General features: G+C 44.3%; 1 protein-coding gene across 1 annotated transcript in view; it reads left to right on the top strand.

Annotated features, from left to right (window-relative positions):
* LOC127910876 (receptor-type tyrosine-protein phosphatase mu-like) overlaps positions 1-10,846 on the top strand; it is a 688,506-nt gene that overhangs the window by 505,898 nt on the left and 171,762 nt on the right. The window lies entirely within an intron of this gene.

Here is a 10,846-nt window from a genome sequence, read left to right as displayed (position 1 = left end):
ACCTAACAGTCTGTAGGTTAGCTTCTCTCCAGCCCCCTTATAATTGAATGTAAATATATCTAATGATATATCTAATGATATATCTAATGTAGATATATCTAATGTAGACATATTTAATGTAGGCCTATTTAATGTAGATATATCTAATGTAGATATATCTAATGTAGGTCTATCTAATGTAGGTATATTCAATGACATATCTAATGTAGGCCTATTTAATGTAGATATATCTAATGTAGACATATTTAATGTAGATATATCTAATGTAGGCCTATCTAATGTAGATATATCTAATGTAGATATATCTAATGTAGGCCTATTTAATGTAGGACTATCTAATGTAGGACATATTTAATGTAGATATATCTAATGTAGACCTATTTAATGTAGATATATCTAATGTAGACATATTTAATGTAGATATATCTAATGTAGACATATTTAATGTAGATATATCTAATGTAGGACTATCTAATGTAGACATATTTAATGTAGATATATCTAATGTAGACCTATTTAATGTAGATATATCTAATGTAGACATATTTAATGTAGATATATCTAATGTAGACATATTTAATGTAGATATATCTAATGTAGATATATCTAATGTAGGCCTATTTAATGTAGATATATCTAATGTAGACATATTTAATGTAGATATATCTAATGTAGATATATCTAATGTAGGCCTATTTAATGTAGATATATCTAATGTAGGACTATCTAATGTAGGTATATCTAATGTAGATATATCTAATGTAGATATATCTAATGTAGGTATATCTAATGTAGATATATCTAATGTAGGTATATCTAATGTAGATATATCTAATGTAGACATATTTAATGTAGATATATCTAATGTAGATATATCTAATGTAGACATATTTAATGTAGATATATCTAATGTAGACCTATCTAATGTAGATATATCTAATGTAGACATATTTAATGTAGATATATCTAATGTAGATATATCTAATGTAGATATATCTAATGTAGGTATATCTAATGTAGACCTATCTAATGTAGATATATCTAATGTAGATATATCTAATGTAGATATATCTAATGTAGGTATGTCTAATGTAGACATATTTAATGTAGATATATTTAATGTAGACCTATCTAATGTAGATATATCTAATGTAGACATATTTAATGTAGATATATCTAATGTAGATATATCTAATGTAGATATATCTAATGTAGATATATCTAATGTAGACCTATCTAATGTAGATACATCTAATGTAGGCCTATCTAATGTAGATATATCTAATGTAGATACATCTAATGTAGGCCTATCTGATGTAGATATATCTAATGTAGATATATTTAATGTAGATATATCTAATGTAGATATATCTAATGTAGATATATCTAATGTAGGTATGTCTAATGTAGACATATTTAATGTAGATATATCTAATGTAGACCTATCTAATGTAGATATATCTAATGTAGATATATCTAATGTAGATATATCTAATGTAGATATATCTAATGTAGATATATCTAATGTAGACCTATCTAATGTAGATACATCTAATGTAGGCCTATCTAATGTAGATATATCTAATGTAGATATATTTAATGTAGATATATCTAATGTAGATATATCTAATGTAGATATATCTAACGTAGACCTATCTAATGCCCATGAACTTGGTTTCAGTACAGTATGCACTGCAGCAACAGCAACCCCACACATATCAGTGTCTTAACATCTAACACGCTACAATCCTTATGTTGACTTCAATACAATACGTACAGCTACATGGGTAGCTAATGACAGCATCTTACCCTGACATCACCCTAAAACCTAATAACAACACCTAACCTAAACCTAAAGACCCTACCTTACCTTAGTCTCTGGGTAGATGTGGTGCAGCTGGGGATAGGCCACAGAGATTACAACCTCCTCTTCCTCCTCCTCCTCCTCCTCCTCCTCCTCCTCCTCCTCCTCCTCCTCCTCCTCCTTCAGTCTGTCTCCCCAAGCTCTGCAGTAGACACTTAAGCTTTGACCTCAACTGACTGTCTATCACTGTGGTTGTCCTAAAACGGATGAAGTCCTCATCCCTCTAATATTGTCTTGTTCACACCCCTCCCTCTTTGTCCAAAGCCTCTGTCCACCGTTATCTCGGTCCTTATCCCAGTAATATTTCCCTACGGTCCTTGTCTCTTCCATCATCCTCTCTACCATCATCCTCTCTACCATCATCCTCTCTTCCATCATCATCTCTACCATCATCCTCTCCACCATCATCCTCTCTACCATCATCCTCTCTACCATCATCCTCTCTTCCATTTTCCTCTCTACCATCATCCTCTCTACCCTCATCCTCTCTACCATCATCCTCTCTCCTGTTCTAAAGCCTGAGCCCGCTGATTAAAAAAAAAATCATATTCAATTTATCTAACCTTTATGTAACCAGGTAGGTCAACTGGCCTACCTGGTTAAATGAAGGTGAAATAAACATGTTTTATTTCTTTATTTTAAATCAGGGGTCTCGGGCTTTAGAACAGAAGGGGCACATTACTGGGATAAGGACAGAGGCTTTGGACAGAGAGGGAGGGGTGTGAACAAGACAATATTAGTAAACGTAAATGATGTTGTCCTGCTGTTCTTGTCCCTCCTGTTCTCAAAGCCTGAGGTCCCCTAATATTACCCTCCTGGTCCCAAAACCGGTCCAGAAGCCCACTCACCTCAGTTGTTTACTGTCTATTGGTGTCATTTAGATGTCTATATTATGTTAGTCATCCTCTGGTCCTAGATGGTGTTAGTCATCCTCTGGTCCTAGATGGTGTTAGTCATCCCTGTAACTACATCCTCTGGTCCGAGATGGTGTTAGTCATCCCTGAAACTACATCCCCTGGTCCTAGGAGAGGTCTGTGACATGGTGTTGGTCCGAGATGGTGTTGGTCCAAGATGACATGGTATTGGTCCTAGATGGTGTTGGTCCTAGATGGTGTTGGTCCTAGATGGTGTTGGTCCTAGATGGTGTTGGTCCTAGATGGTATTGGTCCTAGATGGTATTGGTCCTAGATGGTGTTGGTCCTAGATGGTGTTGGTCCTAGATGGTATTGGTCCTAGATGGTGTTGGTCCTAGATGGTATTGGTCCTAGATGGTATTGGTCCTAGATGGTGTTGGTCCTAGATGGTGTTGGTCCTAGATGGTATTGGTCCTAGATGGTATTGGTCCTAGATGGTATTGGTCCTAGATGACATGATGTTGGTCCTAGATGGTGTTGGTCCTAGATGGTGTTGGTCCTAGATGGTGTTGGTCCTAGATGGTATTGGTCCTAGGTGGTGTTGTTCTTAGGTGGTGTTGGTCCTAGATGGTGTTGGTCCTAGATGGTGTTGGTCCTAGATGGTGTTGGTCCTAGATGGTGTTGGTCCTAGGTGGTATTGGTCCTAGATGGTATTGGTCCTAGATGGTGTTGGTCCTAGATGGTGTTGGTTCTAGATGGTATTGGTCCTAGGTGGTATTGGTCCTAGATGGTATTGGTCCTAGATGGTGTTGGTCCTAGATGGTATTGGTCCTAGATGGTGTTGGTCCTAGGTGGTATTGGTCCTAGATGGTATTGGTCCTAGATGGTGTTGGTCCTAGATGGTGTTGGTCCTAGATGGTGTTGGTCCTAGATGGTATTGGTCCTAGATGGTGTTGGTCCTAGATGGTGTTGGTCCTAGATGGTGTTGGTCCTAGATGGTGTTGGTCCTAGATGGTGTTGGTCCTAGATGGTGTTGGTCCTAGATGGTGTTGGTCCTAGATAGTATTGTTCCTAGATGACATGGTGTTGGTCCTAGATGGTGTTGGTCCTAGATGGTGTTGGTCCTAGATGGTGTTGGTCCTAGATGGTGTTGGTCCTAGATGGTGTTGGGCCTAGATGGTGTTGGTCCTAGATGGTGTTGGTCCTAGATGGTGTTGGTCCTAGATGGTGTTGGTCCTAGATGGTGTTGGTCCTAGATGGTGTTGGTCCTAGATGGTGTTGGTCCTAGATGGTGTTGATCCTAGATGGTATTGGTCCTAGATGGTGTTGGTCCTAGATGGTATTGGTCCTAGATGGTATTGGTCCTAGATGGTGTTGGTCCTAGATGGTGTTGGTCCTAGATGGTATTGGTCCTAGATGGTATTGGTCCTAGATGGTGTTGGTCCTAGATGGTGTTGGTCCTAGATGGTGTTGGTCCTAGATGGTGTTGGTCCTAGATGGTGTTGGTCCTAGATGGTGTTGGTCCTAGATGGTGTTGGTCCTAGATGGTGTTGGTCCTAGATGGTGTTGGTCCTAGATGGTGTTGGTCCTAGATGGTGTTGGTCCTAGACGGTGTTGGTCCTAGATGGTGTTGGTCCTAGATGGTGTTGGTCCTAGACGGTGTTGGTCCTAGATGGTGTTGGTCCTAGATGGTGTTGGTCCTAGATGGTGTTGGTCCTAGATGGTGTTGGTCCTAGACGGTGTTGGTCCTAGACGGTGTTGGTCCTAGATGGTGTTGGTCCTAGACGGTGTTGGTCCTAGATGGTGTTGGTCCTAGATGGTGTTGGTCCTAGATGGTGTTGGTCCTAGATGGTGTTGGTCCTAGACGGTGTTGGTCCTAGATGGTGTTGGTCTTAGATGGTGTTGGTCCTAGACGGTGTTGGTCCTAGATGGTATTGGTCCTAGATGGTGTTGGTCCTAGATGACATGGTGTTGGTCCTAGATGGTGTTGGTCCTAGATGGTGTTGGTCCTAGATGGTGTTGGTCCTAGATGGTGTTGGTCCTAGATGGTGTTGGTCCTAGATGGTGTTGGTCCTAGATGGTGTTGGTCTTAGATGGTGTTGGTCCTAGACGGTGTTGGTCCTAGATGGTATTGGTCCTAGATGGTGTTGGTCCTAGATGACATGGTGTTGGTCCTAGATGGTGTTGGTCCTAGATGGTGTTGGTCCTAGACGGTGTTGGTCCTAGATGGTGTTGGTCTTAGATGGTGTTGGTCCTAGACGGTGTTGGTCCTAGATGGTATTGGTCCTAGATGGTGTTGGTCCTAGATGACATGGTGTTGGTCTTAGACGGTGTTGGTCCTAGATGGTATTGGTCCTAGATGGTGTTGGTCCTAGATGACATGGTGTTGGTCTTAGATGGTGTTGTTCCTAGATGGTGTTGGTCCTAGATGGTGTTGGTCCTAGATGACATGGTGTTGGTCCTAGATGGTGTTGGTCCTAGATGGTATTGGTCCTAGATGGTGTTGGTCCTAGATGGTGTTGGTCCTAGATGGTATTGGTCCTAGATGGTGTTGTTCCTAGATGGTATTGGTCCTAGATGGTGTTGGTCCTAGATGGTGTTGGTCCTAGATGGTATTGGTCCTAGATGGTGTTGGTCCTAGATGACATGGTGTTGGTCCTAGATGGTGTTGGTCCTAGATGGTGTTGGTCCTAGATGGTGTTGGTCCTAGATGGTGTTGTTCCTAGATGGTATTGGTCCTAGATGGTGTTGGTCCTAGATGGTGTTGGTCCTAGATGGTGTTGGTCCTAGATGACATGGTGTTGGTCCTAGATGGTGTTGGTCCTAGATGGTGTTGGTCCTAGATGACATGGTATTGGTCCTAGATGGTGTTGGTCCTAGATGGTGTTGTTCCTAGATGGTATTGGTCCTAGATGGTATTGGTCCTAGATGGTGTTGGTCCTAGATGGTATTGGTCCTAGATGGTGTTGGTCCTAGATGGTGTTGGTCCTAGATGGTGTTGGTCCTAGATGGTATTGGTCCTAGATGGTATTGGTCCTAGATGGTGTTGTTCCTAGATGGTGTTGGTCCTAGATGGTGTTGGTCCTAGATGGTATTGGTCCTAGATGGTATTGGTCCTAGATGGTGTTGGTCCTAGATGGTGTTGGTCCTAGATGGTGTTGGTCCTAGATGGTGTTGGTCCTAGATGGTGTTGGTCCTAGATGGTATTGGTCCTAGATGGTGTTGGTCCTAGATGGTATTGGTCCTAGATGGTGTTGGTTCTAGATGGTGTTGGTCCTAGATGGTGTTGGTCCTAGATGGTGTTGGTCCTAGATGGTATTGGTAGATGGTTGGTCCTAGATGGTGTTGGTCTAGATGGTGTTGGTCCTAGATGGTGTTGGTCCTAGATGGTGTTGGTCCTAGATGGTGTTGTTCCTAGATGGTGTTGGTCCTAGATGGTATTGGTCCTAGATGGTGTTGGTCCTAGATGGTATTGGTCCTAGATGGTGTTGTTCCTAGATGGTGTTGGTCCTAGATGGTATTGGTCCTAGATGGTGTTGGTCCTAGATGGTATTGGTCCTAGATGGTGTTGGTTCTAGATGGTGTTGGTCCTAGATGGTGTTGGTCCTAGATGGTGTTGGTCCTAGATGGTATTGGGCCTAGATGGTGTTGGTCCTAGATGGTGTTGGTTCTAGATGGTGTTGGTCCTAGATGGTGTTGGTCCTAGATGGTGTTGGTCCTAGATGGTGTTGTTCCTAGATGGTGTTGGTCCTAGATGGTATTGGTCCTAGATGGTGTTGGTCCTAGATGGTATTGGTCCTAGATGGTGTTGGTTCTAGATGGTGTTGGTCCTAGATGGTGTTGGTCCTAGATGGTGTTGGTCCTAGATGGTATTGGTCCTAGATGGTGTTGGTCCTAGATGGTGTTGGTCCTAGATGGTGTTGGTCCTAGATGGTGTTGGTCCTAGATGGTATTGGTCCTAGATGGTATTGGTCCTAGATGGTGTTGGTCCTAGATGGTGTTGGTCCTAGATGGTGTTGGTCCTAGATGGTGTTGGTCCTAGATGGTGTTGATCCTAGATGGTATTGGTCCTAGATGGTGTTGGTCCTAGATGACATGGTGTTGGTCCTAGATGGTATTGGTCCTAGATGGTGTTGGTCCTAGATGGTGTTGGTCCTAGATGGTGTTGGTCCTAGATGGTATTGGTCCTAGATGGTGTTGGTCCTAGATGGTGTTGGTCCTAGATGGTGTTGGTCCTAGATGGTATTGGTCCTAGATGGTGTTGGTCCTAGATGGTGTTGGTCCTAGATGGTGTTGGTCCTAGATGGTGTTGGTCCTAGATGGTATTGGTCCTAGATGGTGTTGGTCCTAGATGGTATTGGTCCTAGATGGTGTTGGTCCTAGATGGTGTTGGTCCTAGATGGTGTTGGTCCTAGATGGTATTGGTCCTAGATGGTGTTGGTCCTAGATGGTATTGGTCCTAGATGGTGTTGGTCCTAGATGGTGTTGGTCCTAGATGGTGTTGGTCCTAGATGGTGTTGGTCCTAGATGGTGTTGGTCCTAGATGACATGGTGTTGGTCCTAGATGGTGTTGGTCCTAGATGGTGTTGGTCCTAGATGGTGTTGGTCCTAGATGGTGTTGGTCCTAGATGGTGTTGGTCCTAGATGGTGTTGGTCCTAGATGACATGGTATTGGTCCTGGATGGTGTTGGTCCTAGATGGTGTTGGTCCTAGATGGTATTGGTCCTAGATGGTGTTGGTCCTAGATGGTGTTGGTCCTAGATGGTATTGGTCCTAGATGGTGTTGGTCTTAGATGGTATTGGTCCTAGATGGTGTTGGTCCTAGATGGTATTGGTCCTAGATGGTGTTGGTCCTAGATGGTGTTGGTCCTAGATGGTATTGGTCCTAGATGGTATTGGTCCTAGATGGTGTTGGTCTTAGATGGTATTGGTCCTAGATGGTGTTGGTCCTAGATGGTGTTGGTCCTAGATGGTGTTGGTCCTAGATGGTATTGGTCCTAGATGACATGGTGTTGGTCCTAGATGGTGTTGGTCCTAGATGGTGTTGGTCCTAGATGGTGTTGGTCCTAGATGGTGTTGGTCCTAGATGGTGTTGGTCCTAGATGGTATTGGTCCTAGATGACATGGTGTTGGTCCTAGATGGTATTGGTCCTAGATGGTGTTGGTCCTAGATGGTGTTGGTCCTAGATGGTGTTGGTCCTAGATGACATGGTGTTGGTCCTAGATGGTATTGGTCCTAGATGGTATTGGTCCTAGATGGTGTTGGTCCTAGATGGTGTTGGTCCTAGATGGTGTTGGTCCTAGATGGTGTTGGTCCTAGAAGGTATTGGTCCTAGATGGTATTGGTCCTAGATGGTGTTGGTCCTAGATGGTGTTGGTCCTAGATGGTGTTGGTCCTAGAAGGTATTGGTCCTAGATGGTATTGGTCCTAGATGGTGTTGGTCCTAGATGGTGTTGGTCCTAGATGGTGTTGGTCCTAGATGGTGTTGGTCCTAGATGACATGGTGTTGGTCCTAGATGGTGTTGGTCCTAGATGGTGTTGGTCCTAGATGACATGGTGTTGGTCCTAGATGGTGTTGGTCCTAGATGGTGTTGGTCCTGGTCCTAGATGGTGTTGGTCCTGGATGGTGTTGGTCCTAGATGGTGTTGGTCCTAGATGGTGTTGGTCCTAGATGGTGTTGGTCCTAGATGGTGTTGGTCCTAGATGGTGTTGGTCCTAGATGGTGTTGGTCCTAGATGGTATTGGTCCTAGATGGTGTTGGTCCTAGATGGTATTGGTCCTAGATGGTGTTGGTCCTAGATGGTGTTGGTCCTAGATGGTGTTGGTCCTAGATGGTGTTGGTCCTAGATGGTGTTGGTCCTAGATGACATGGTGTTGGTCCTAGATGGTGTTGGTCCTAGATGGTGTTGGTCCTAGATGGTGTTGGTCCTAGATGGTGTTGGTCCTAGATGGTGTTGGTCCTAGATGGTGTTGGTCCTAGATGACATGGTATTGGTCCTGGATGGTGTTGGTCCTAGATGGTGTTGGTCCTAGATGGTATTGGTCCTAGATGGTGTTGGTCCTAGATGGTGTTGGTCCTAGATGGTATTGGTCCTAGATGGTGTTGGTCTTAGATGGTATTGGTCCTAGATGGTGTTGGTCCTAGATGGTATTGGTCCTAGATGGTGTTGGTCCTAGATGGTGTTGGTCCTAGATGGTATTGGTCCTAGATGGTATTGGTCCTAGATGGTGTTGGTCTAGATGGTATTGGTCCTAGATGGTGTTGGTCCTAGATGGTGTTGGTCCTAGATGGTGTTGGTCCTAGATGGTGTTGGTCCTAGATGGTATTGGTCCTAGATGAGATGGTGTTGGTCCTAGATGGTGTTGGTCCTAGATGGTGTTGGTCCTAGATGGTGTTGGTCCTAGATGGTGTTGGTCCTAGATGGTGTTGGTCCTAGATGGTATTGGTCCTAGATGACATGGTGTTGGTCCTAGATGGTATTGGTCCTAGATGGTGTTGGTCCTAGATGGTGTTGGTCCTAGATGGTGTTGGTCCTAGATGACATGGTGTTGGTCCTAGATGGTATTGGTCCTAGATGGTATTGGTCCTAGATGGTGTTGGTCCTAGATGGTGTTGGTCCTAGATGGTGTTGGTCCTAGATGGTGTTGGTCCTAGATGGTATTGGTCCTAGATGGTATTGGTCCTAGATGGTGTTGGTCCTAGATGGTGTTGGTCCTAGATGGTGTTGGTCCTAGAAGGTATTGGTCCTAGATGGTATTGGTCCTAGATGGTGTTGGTCCTAGATGGTGTTGGTCCTAGATGGTGTTGGTCCTAGATGGTGTTGGTCCTAGATGACATGGTGTTGGTCCTAGATGGTGTTGGTCCTAGATGGTGTTGGTCCTAGATGACATGGTGTTGGTCCTAGATGGTGTTGGTCCTAGATGGTGTTGGTCCTAGATGGTGTTGGTCCTAGATGGTGTTGGTCCTAGATGGTATTGGTCCTAGATGGTGTTGGTCCTAGATGGTGTTGGTCCTAGATGGTGTTGGTCCTAGATGGTGTTGGTCCTAGATGGTGTTGGTCCTAGATGGTCTTGGTCCTAGATGGTCTTGGTCCTAGATGGTGTTGGTCCTAGATGGTCTTGGTCCTAGATGGTATTGGTCCTAGATGGTGTTGGTCCTAGATGGTGTTGGTCCTAGATGGTGTTGGTCCTAGATGGTGTTGGTCCTAGATGGTATTGGTCCTAGATGGTATTGGTCCTAGATGGTATTGGTCCTAGATGGTGTTGGTCCTAGATGGTGTTGGTCCTAGATGGTGTTGTTCCTAGATGACATGGTGTTGGTCCTAGATGGTATTGGTCCTAGATGGTGTTGGTCCTAGATGGTGTTGGTCCTAGATGGTGTTGGTCCTAGATGGTGTTGGTCCTAGAGATGGTATTGGTCCTAGATGGTGTTGGTCCTAGATGGTATTGGTCCTAGATGGGTTGTCCTAGATGGTGTTGGTCCTAGATGGTGTTGGTCCTAGATGGTATTGGTCCTAGATGGTGTTGGTCCTAGATGGTATTGGTCCTAGATGGTGTTGGTCCTAGATGGTGTTGGTCCTAGATGGTGTTGGTCCTAGATGGTGTTGGTCCTAGATGGTGTTGGTCCTAGATGACATGGTGTTGGTCCTAGATGGTGTTGGTCCTGGATGGTGTTGGTCCTAGATGGTGTTGGTCCTAGATGGTATTGGTCCTAGATGGTGTTGGTCCTAGATGGTATTGGTCCTAGATGACATGGTGTTGGTCCTAGATGGTGTTGGTCCTAGATGGTGTTGGTCCTAGATGGTGTTGGTCCTAGATGGTGTTGGTCCTAGATGGTGTTGGTCCTAGATGGTGTTGGTCCTAGATGGTGTTGGTCCTAGATGGTGTTGGTCCTAGATGGTATTGGTCCTAGATGGTGTTGGTCCTAGATGGTGTTGGTCCTAGATGGTATTGGTCCTAGATGGTGTTGGTCCTAGATGGTATTGGTCCTAGATGGTGTTGATCCTAGATGGTGTTGGTCCTAGATGACATGGTGTTGGTCCTAGATGGTGTTGGTCCTAGATGGTGTTGGTCCTAGATGGTGTTGGTCCTAGATGGTGTTGGTCCTAGATGGTGTTGGTCCTAGAT

This window comes from Oncorhynchus keta, chromosome 23 (genome assembly GCF_023373465.1).
Source record: "Oncorhynchus keta strain PuntledgeMale-10-30-2019 chromosome 23, Oket_V2, whole genome shotgun sequence".
NCBI classification, from domain to species: domain Eukaryota; kingdom Metazoa; phylum Chordata; class Actinopteri; order Salmoniformes; family Salmonidae; genus Oncorhynchus; species Oncorhynchus keta.
The sequence above is the reverse complement of the archived record's forward strand: the minus strand, read 5'-3'. Positions and strand labels throughout refer to the sequence as shown.